This window comes from Chiloscyllium plagiosum, chromosome 17, assembly GCF_004010195.1.
Source record: "Chiloscyllium plagiosum isolate BGI_BamShark_2017 chromosome 17, ASM401019v2, whole genome shotgun sequence".
Taxonomy (NCBI): domain Eukaryota; kingdom Metazoa; phylum Chordata; class Chondrichthyes; order Orectolobiformes; family Hemiscylliidae; genus Chiloscyllium; species Chiloscyllium plagiosum.
The window spans coordinates 44,063,968-44,074,271 of NC_057726.1; positions in this window are offsets into that span (position 1 = coordinate 44,063,968).

A 10,304-nucleotide genomic window follows, 5' to 3' on the forward strand; every position below is an offset into this window, starting at 1 on the left:
TTCCGTTGTCTTTCCCTTAGGCATCTGTTGATGAAATTGCGCGGGTATCCGTTTTTGGCGAATACATTGTATAGGTGTTCTTCTTCCTCTTTTTGCAGTTCTGGTGTACTGCAGTGTGTTGTGGACCTTTTGAACAGTGTCTTGATGCAACTTCTTTTGGGTGTGTTGGGGTGGTTGCTTTCGTAGTTCGTTACTTTCGTAGTCTTTACTATACTGTAAAAAGGGCATGGGAAGGGATCTGTACAAGATGGTAGCAAAAATGTTCTACATATTCCATGTAAAGTCAAACATAGCTGAGAACTGCAATAGGCTCCCATGGCAATACATTTCATTTGGAGGAAGTGAGTCCTGCCAAATATAGGTCTTCCAGTGTAAGAACAGCTTCCATCAGGTGGGGTAGAATGGTAGTATAAGAAACAGGTTAGGTGTCAGTGGAGATGGAGATGGAGATGGATTAGATGCCCACAGTGAGAAAAAAATGGTATGGGCCAGGAAACAGGATACAATTAGAGTGGGGATGGATGTTGGAAAAATTTCAGATGTATGGCAGATGTGTCAGATGGGAGAGAAGTGATTGGAAGATAGACCAAAGCTTGTCCACCATCTACGAAGCATAATCCAATAGCGTGATGGAATATTTCTCATTTGCCCGGATGAGTGCAGCTCCAACAACACTCGAGAAGCTTGACATCATTCAGAATAAAGCAGCTGCTTGATTGGCACAGCATCAACCACCACAGCACCCAGCCACCACTGATGCTCAGTAGGAGCAAAGTATATCATTCACAAGATGCACTGCAGCAATTTACCAAAAGTCCCCAGACAGCACCTTTAACCCAGGGAACTACCATCACTTGCAAGTTCACCTCCAAGCCACTCACTGTTCTGATCGAAAGTGCATTGCTGTTCCTTAAGTGTCATTGAGTCAAAATCCTCAAATTCCTTCTTTTATAGCACTGGGTGTCAAACCTACAAACATAGATTGCAACAGATTAAGAAGGGAGCTCACCATCACTTTTTCAAGGCAACTTGGCAGTAAAAATACTGACCAAGCCAGTGACACACACATCCCGTGAATGAATAAAATAAATAAGTTCCATGAGATGTGAATAGGTTAAAAGGAGGGAACAAGGAGCATGAGCAAAATTAGAGTGGATAAGAATCAGGGGCAAAACTCTTTGCTGGTTGGAATCACACCTAACCAAGGGAATGTGGTTGCGGTTGTTGGAGGTTAGTCACCTCTGCCGCAAGAGATCTTTTCTGGTATTTCTTAGGACTATGTCCTAGGACTTCACTTGATTGTAGCCCACTTAATTGGCATCACCTCCAAAAATGTGCATTCCCTCCACCATAGATGCAGAGTAACCGCAGTATACCATCTATAAGATGCACTGCAGAAATTCATAAAGGTTTTTTAGACAGCACCTTACAAAGCCACAACTGCTGACAGTTAGAAGGAATGCAACAGCATGTACAGGGGAACCTGATCACATGTAAGTTACTCTTCAAATCTCTCACTATTCTGACTTAGAAATACATCGGTGTTCCTTCAATGTCATTGGGTCAAAATCCTTGAACTCCTCCTCAGCAATGTAGTGGGTGCAGTTACACCAAATGGACTGCAATAGTTCAATAAGGCAACTCACTACCACTTTTCAAGGGCAACTAGGGATTGCCAATACTGGCCCAACCACTGATGCCTATATCCACTGAAAGAATAGGAAGAAAATCCACATGACAGTCTTTTTTATAGATATTGAAAAGGAGGATGAAGGCAGGTGTGCATTTCTGAGAGACTAAATGCTCGCAGTGTGCAGTTGACAAAGATATCCAGAGGGGTTGAAGGGACAGGTCATCTTGGAAATGATGTTGAGCACTGGAGTCATGGTTCAGGGTAAGTTAGAATGAGACATCCAAATTGGTGTACAACCTCTATAAGATGGAGTTATGCTCACCTAACAACAACAGGATTTCCATTGCCAACAGACTCACTAACAATGTCAGCATTGGACTTGAGATAACATCTTCAGGCTCAAGAGTTGGTAAGATGGTGGGTGTGAGGGGAATAAGGAATTTGAGACCAATATTATACCAGTACTTTTCAGTGTTTGTAGAGAGACAAAGCAAGAGGGGTCCAAGTCATACTCCAGGAATTAAATATGCTACCAATACATTAGAGTATTTTTCTATAATTGAGAAAAATGACATTTTAAAATGGTTTAAATTTAACTATAAAAATCTGCATAGGTAAGTATTCAGCACAAAGTCACTGGAATCAGATAAGGGAAAGGAGTTGTGAGTGGCCATAACCGAATCTTTGTTAAATAACAAGTACATATTATCAATCTTCTGAAATTGTGCCTATGATTTCCAAAGAAAATGTCTGGACGATGCTTTCTATTACATTGTTTTAACAATAGTCCAGAAGGAGGATGGGTAATAATATTTAGAGGATTTTGTTTTACAGAAATAGGAAATGGCAGTACAACGAACTTTATAACATATTCACAATTGTATCTATGACAGGTTGAATCTGATAATAAAGGCAAGTGTTGCATAATGTTGTTTCAGGTCTCATCACCATTTCTTCATCCTTGTTTCTCAAGTGCTAAAAACAGTTTCAGAATACAGCAGCTCAAACCTTTCATGGCATCTGTCCTTTCCATAAATCTACCTCCTAGGTATATATTTGAAATCAGAATATGCTTCTACCCTACCTCTCACAGATGTTCTGGCATCTGTGATATAATTGGTTAGGAAATGGGCTTCCCTATTGGATCTCATTATACAGCTATTATGTAACTATGGCCCTTCATAAATGAATGCCTCAAGGTCGTCTGATGCCTGGTGTTGATCTAGCAAGTGTCTACTTTGCATATTTCTCATTTGCAAATGATTTCAAAGGAATTATTTCTGTCAGATGAAGTTGTCTCACCTGGATCACAGAAAAAAATCCTGTGAAAATTGTGGCATTGTGAACCCAATTGTTATTGGCAATTCCTGGGGCTGAAGTATATTTTTGATTTCTCCAGTCAAATTTACAACAAATATAAAATGCAGTTAACAAGATATTCCAAAAGCCCAAACCAAACAAATTAATCATGGAAGACAAATATTTCAGTTACTAATTCCGACTTCACCGGGTTTTATGAGCCAAAATCTTACATTGTGTTTGTAAAGGAGCACTAAATTAAGAAACAAATGATTAATATATTTGTGTTTTCTGCTTTAATATTGGTGGAAAATAATCCTTATAATAAAATTCTAAACATTAATGCAAGTCCAAGTCTTTTAAATATCATAGCTACCTTGTTAGTTGAGAGCTAATTTGTCAGATAAGGATTAAAATCTATGCTGACCCCAGTGGTCCACTCTGACTGACTGCCTCGTTTGCCAATGCCCTGCAGGATTGTGTTTAATGGAGAGAAAAGAAGGCAAACATCTACAGCTGATCAGGACTGCTGATTTATTTGCTCTGAATTAACAACTGACTCACAGCCAAGGAAGACTTTCAAACTGCATGCTGATTCTGTGTCGAGGGAAACAGCATTCCTCAGTAAATCCCAAATCCTTAATGAGCAATAATTTCACTCCTTTAATTAATGTCCTCAATTAGACAAGGAGACACAGGATTATGACACAAAATTGAAAGATTTATTTCTGTCAGTATTCTCTAACACAATGTAGGGCAGTGAGGAAATACTACTCATATGAATACACAATTATGTAAGGACTCAGCATTTGAAACAGGGTCATGGGTTCAGAGTTTATGCTTTCTTCAGCAGGAGCAAAACAGGAGCAAAAATAACAGCTGTTAAAAGTGTAGACCTATGCTGGTGTATTTTTGGCACCTTCAGAATCCTTGTAGGTGGATGTAACCATTTAAATGAAAGGCAATTAACATGTGAAATAGTCACTTTTTCTTGGCAGTATTAAAATTATTAACAATCTGATACAATATGTGTCTTAAGTGGTCAGTAGAAATACTTCAGGGAGGATGTATTGGCCCTGGAGTGGGTCCAGAGGAGGTTCACGAGAATGAAAGGTTTAACATAATGAGGAATGTTTGAGGATGTAAATGTAGTTACCTCAGCCACATTAGGGAGATTTAACCAATCCTTGGATAAGCACATGGATGATGATGGGATAGTGTAGGGTGATGGGCTTAGATTAGTTCACAGGTCGGCGCAATATCGAGGGGCAAAGGGCCTGTTCTGCGCTGTATTGTTCTATGTTCTATAGACTCTGGGAATATACTTGATGGAGTTTAGAAGGATGAGGGGGAATCTGATTGAAACTTACAGAATACTGAATGGCCTGGATAGAGCGAACTTTGGAAAGACTTTTCCACTGACAGGAGAGATAAGGACCAGAGGGCACAGCCTAAGAGTGAAGGGAAGACCCTTTAGAATGGAAATGAGGAGAAACTTCTTTACCCAGAGGGTAGTGAATCTGTGGAATTCATTGCCACTGAAGGCTGTGGAGGCCAGGTCACTGAGTATTTTTAAAACAGAGAGAAAGAGAGAGATAAGTTCTTGATTGTCAAGGACATCAAAGGTTACAGGGTGAAAGTGGGAAAATAGGGTTGAAAAACCTATTAGCCATGATTGAATGGTGAACAGACCCAATGGGACAGATGGCCTAATTTCTGCTCCTATGGTTTAAATGCAAATTCCTTTATGACTCCAACTTTGTGTTTAGAAGCAATTGAGGCAAGAAAATGCATATATGATCAGTATATAAGTCATCAATTTTAGTTTTTGAGGTAAAGTATAAATATAGAGGTAAATGTTGGACAATATCAGCTTCAAGCACAGATACCATGATGCACAATTACCCTGCACCTGGTCAAGGTCATGCAAGCTGCCTACTTTATGCCTGTAGCATATAGCCCATTGCTAACTGCTCTCTTACTAACTGTGTACTCAGGGATGATGTGTGTAAGGCTCCCATAAGTGAGAACAAACTTTCACCCCTTAAAGGCAGCCTGCATCACTTAAAGGGGAAGTGCATTCTGACTGCCCAAGATGGAGAAAGTGAGGACTGCAGATGCTGAAGATCAGAGTCGAGAGTGTGGTGCTAGAAAAGCACAACAGGTCAGGTAGCATCCGAGGAGCAGGAGAATAGATGTTTCAGGCGTAAGGCCTTCATCAGGAATCCTGATGAAGTAGGAACAACCCAACTTCAATGGTGAGTGCAGGAGGACATGCCAGGAGCAGCAACAGGCATACCTGAAGATGAGCTTTCAACCTGGTGAAGGTACCAAACAGAACTAATTGTGCGTAAGACAGGATTAACAGCAAGTGTTGGACAAAGCTAAGTTATTCCAAAAGCATTGGATTACATCTAAGATCTGCAGTCCTTGCCACATCCAGGCATGAATGGTGGCAGGCAATTAAACAATTCACTGGAGGAGGAGGAGCCTAGTTTCCTCAATAATGGGGTAGACCACATCACTGCAAATGATAAGGCTGAAGCATTTGCATCAAACATCAGCCAAACTGCCATGTGGGTGATCCATCCCATTCTCCTCCACAGGTCTCCAACTTCACAGATGCCTGTCCTCAGCCAATTTGATTCACTCCATATGATATTATGAAATGACTGGGAGCACTGGAACCTACCAAAGCTTTGGACCCTGACAACATTCTAGCAATAGTACTAAAGACTTGTTCTTCAGAACTTGCTGAATGCCTAACCAAGCTGTTCCAACACTGGCATGTACTTGACCATGGGGAAAATTACCCAATAAAAACCGAGAGAACTACAGATACTGTAAATCAGAAACAAAAACAGAAGTTGCTGGAAAAGCTCAGCAGGTCTGGCAGCCAATGTGAAGAGAAATTAAAGTTAACATGTCCAGTCAGAGACCCTTCCTCAGAACCATTTTGAGGAAGGATTACCACACCCGAAACGTTAATTTTGATTTCTCTTCACAGATGCTACCAGACCTACTGAGCTTTTCCAGCAACTTCTGTTTGAGGTGTGGAAAATCACCCAAATGCATTCTATATGTAACTAAACAGAACAAATTCAAAAATCCAATTCCCGTCCCGTCAGTCTGTCCAAATCATGAATAAAGTGTTGGAAGCTGTCAAGCAGTAGTTGCTCAGCAACAATCGAGTCATAAATGATGAATATGGATTCCACCAGCACCTCTGAGTTCCTGTTTTCATTCCAAGCTTGACTCAAACATGGACAAAAGCACCCAACTCCAGAAGTCAGGTGAGAGTCCTACATCAGACATCAAGACCATATTTGACTTTGTAGCATTAAGGAGATCTAGCAAAACTAGAGTCAGTAGGAATTTGGGGAAAATTCTCCACTGGTTGTAGTATACCTGACACAAAAGAAGGTGGTTGTAAAAGTTAGAGGTCAATCAGCTCAGCCCCAGGACATCAGTTCTCAGGGTAGTAACCATCTTCAACTCATCTATCAATGACATTCCTTCCATTATAAAGATGAAAACAGAGGAATGTTGCTGATAATTGTATAATGTACATCAACTATGACTTCTCAGGTACTAAAACAATTCCCGTCCAATGCAGCATGAACTGTACAATATCTAGGTTTGAGCTGACAAGTAACAGGTAACATTCACATCACATCGGGGCTGGGAAGGACCATCTCCTGCACAGAAAATCTAATAATCACTCCTTGATTTTCAAGTACATTACCATTCAAGAATTTCCACTGCCAGTACTCTGGAGGCTATCTTTCACCAGACACTGAGATGGGCTTGTCACACAAATACTATGTCTGGGAATCCTGAAGCAAGTAACTCGAGGACACCTCAAACCCTGTTCACCATCTACAAGGCACAAATCAGAATTGTGATGGAATACTCCCCATGTGCCTGGATAATTGCAGCTCCATCAACACTCAAGAAGCTCAATACCATCTAACACAAAGCATCCCACCTGATTGACATCATATCTATAAACATTCACTCCCTGTACTACCAATTGCCAGCAGTAGGTACCTTGTACAAGGTGCACTACAACAACTCACTTTTGAAAGAAATCTCCTTACACAGCATTTTCCAAACCCACACCCACTACCATTTAGAAGGATGGGAGTAGCAAATACGTAGTCACACAAATACCTGCAAGTTTACCCCTCCCAGCCACTTACCATCCTTATATACCACCATTCCTTCACTGTCGCTCGCTCAATATCCTGGAACTCCCTCCCAAACAATCTTGTGGGTATACCACATCAGAGGGACTGTAGCAATTCAACAAGGCAACTTACTTTCATCCTCACAAGGAATATCAGTTATTGGAAACTAATGTTGGTCGTGTCACTGATGCTCACATTCCATCAAAGAACAAGTAAAATTCAACATAGTGGACTTCAATCTTAGGGAGGGGTTCCCTTGTAACAACCGCCAGATCATTCAAAGAATCATCTCCCATCATTTCTGATTACAATGACTTCAGTTACTGTCATATCCTTCAAAAGGCTCAGGAGATGCAAGTCCATCTATTCCCACAGATTCTCTGCTGCTGCCTCCTATTATGTCTCACCCTGTCCTGTAAGAGAGCAGGATGTGTGACTGCATTGTAATATTTTTGGGTGCTGTATTGTTCATATCTGAATAGCTATGGAAGCTGTGAAATGTGAATGTGTGCCTCACAGCAGAGAGAAGTGTATGAGGGTGAGATGGAGTATTTGAAAGTTAAACATGAGAGCTGATTGCTGATGTGTGAGTGATGGGACATGGTCCATTGATCAGAGTGTGACGTTAATGCTGCACTGGATAGGAGAGGCCTATTAAAGGCTTGACTTTGACCATTCATTTGGTGAAAGATAATACCATGGTCAATCCTTACTGAGACTTATATTTATTTACAGAATTCATGTGGTGCAGTGGTAATGTCCTTATCTGTGAGCCAGGAGACCTGGGTTCCAGTCCCATCTGCTCCTGATGTGTGTAATGTCATCCCTGAACAGCTTGATTAGAAACTATCTACCATTGTTCAAGGGAAGCCCCAATAAGTGCTCTCCATCCACATTTAATTAGTAACAATTTATACAAAATTAACACCCATTTTTTTGTCATGTATATCCTGGATTTCTTCTATTTCCCTGCAAGAAATTTGATATTTCTTCTTTCCAACTTCTAAACTCAGGAGTCCAGCACTGCATCAAAGAATCTAGGAGCTTTTCCACTGGACTCTGTTCCATTTCTACTTTTTTCTTCATCCTTGGCTACACGTTTTTGATACAGTGCCTCCATCTTGCTCAGCAAGTCAGGCAGCATCCGAGGAGCAGGAGAATCAACATTTTGGGTTCACCATCACAATATGAAGTTGTGCCTTATGAATGCCCAGTCTTGCGTTGCTAAGTTTGGTTAAAGTCTGTCCCATTTGGCAGGATGATAGTGCCACACAACATGATCGAAGGTATTCTCAATGAAAATGTGGGACTTTATCTCTAGTGGGACTGAGTGGTGGTCACTTTTACCAATACTGTCATGGACAAATACATCTGCAGCTGGCAGATTGGTAAAGATGAGGTCAAGTATGTTTCTCCCACTTGGTTCCCTTACCATCTGCTGCAGACCCAGTCTAGCAGCTATGTCCTTTAGGATCTAACCAGCACAATCAGTAGTGCTGCTGCCAGACACTGAAATTCCCCACCCAGAGCACATTCTGTATTTGCTATCCTCAGTGCTTCCTCCAAGTGTTTCTCAATATGGTGGGATACCAATTCATCAGCCGAGGGAAGACAGTACATGGTATTCAGCAGGAGGGCTTCTTGCCCATGTTTGACCCAATGTCATAAGACTTCATGGTGTCAGGAGAGAATATTGAGCACTCCCAGGGCAACTCTGTCCCACCTGTACATCATTAAGCGACCAACTGTGCTGTCAATAGGACAGGATGTACCCAGGCATGGTGATGTTGGTGTCTGGGACATAGTCATGTTGCTTGACTAATTTATGAGATAGATCTCCTACTTTTGGCACTATCCCCAGATGTTTATCAGGAGCAACTTGCAGGGTCAACAGTGTCGTTTCTGCTGTTGTCATTACCAGTGCTGTCAGTCAATGCCAGGTTGTCTGTTGGGTTTTCATTCCTTTTTTGTGACTTCCTCACAATTGGCACAATTGAGTGTATAGCAGGTCATTTCGGAATACAGTTAAGAGTCAACCGCATTGCTGAGAGTCTGGAGTTACACATAGGCCAGACCATATAAAGATGGCAGTTTCCTTTCCAAAGAAAAGTGAACCAGATTTTTTTTTTCAGACAATTGACAATAATTTCATGCTCATTATTAGACTCGAAACTCTAAATTTCTTTCTTCTGAATTCATTATCTGCCTCGGCAGGATTTGAATCCGGGTCTCCAAAACATGAATAGTCCAGCATTGGTTCTGCAGGTCATCACCTCCCCATTTCTACCTATAAATTTGCGAACCTTGGATGAATTTGGTTACTGGAGAATGCGCTTTCTGCCTGTGATTAAGAAGTTGAAAATTCTGTACAGCGACTCAACAGTTGTGCTTAATGAACCGATTATATTTCTCTTATTGTTACTTTCCAACTTGCCTGATTGTTCTTATTTAAACAATCTTCTAATTGTTAAACATTACTGGAAATACACTAATTTTTAGAGCTCAAAATTATACTGCTAACAAATATGAGGCAAGACTTGACATGGATGTTGCTTTGCTGGCATTATAATCATATTTGTAGATTTGGAAATCTTTAAATAGTACCATCTTCTGGTATTAATCATGGAAGTTACATATATTTTACCATACCTTCTTACAACATTATAATCTGTTTCAGTTTATTAGAATGTTTATAATCTTTAAAAAGCTACAAACTTTACACTCAAATAAATCTTTTTGTTTAACCTCACTACTCTTCCTTTGTTTCTCTTGCCCCGAAGTCAATACTCACTTATGATCTGTGAGTTCCTTAGGCAGACTTGGCCCAGATGGTGAAGTCAGGCAAGTTATTTTAATGTGACAAATGAAAGAACCTATTTCATTTAGGCGGTTACCATTAACTTTGGGTTTCTAGAAACTGACAGGGAAAAAAAGAACATAGACTCAAGTTACTAAGAGATCATGAAATATTTGAAAATGGTTTATCTAAGTGAGAGAATACAATTTATTACAATTATGCCATCGGCTGTTCATCCATTTGACAAAACTGGAATAAAATTTAATCTCACCATCTAATTTGTAAGTAATTCTGATACAATAGCAGAAGCTGAATTATTAGCTAACAATATTATATCATCCTGGAAAATACTGGACAAAATGCGTATCTGACTGATTCCTTTATC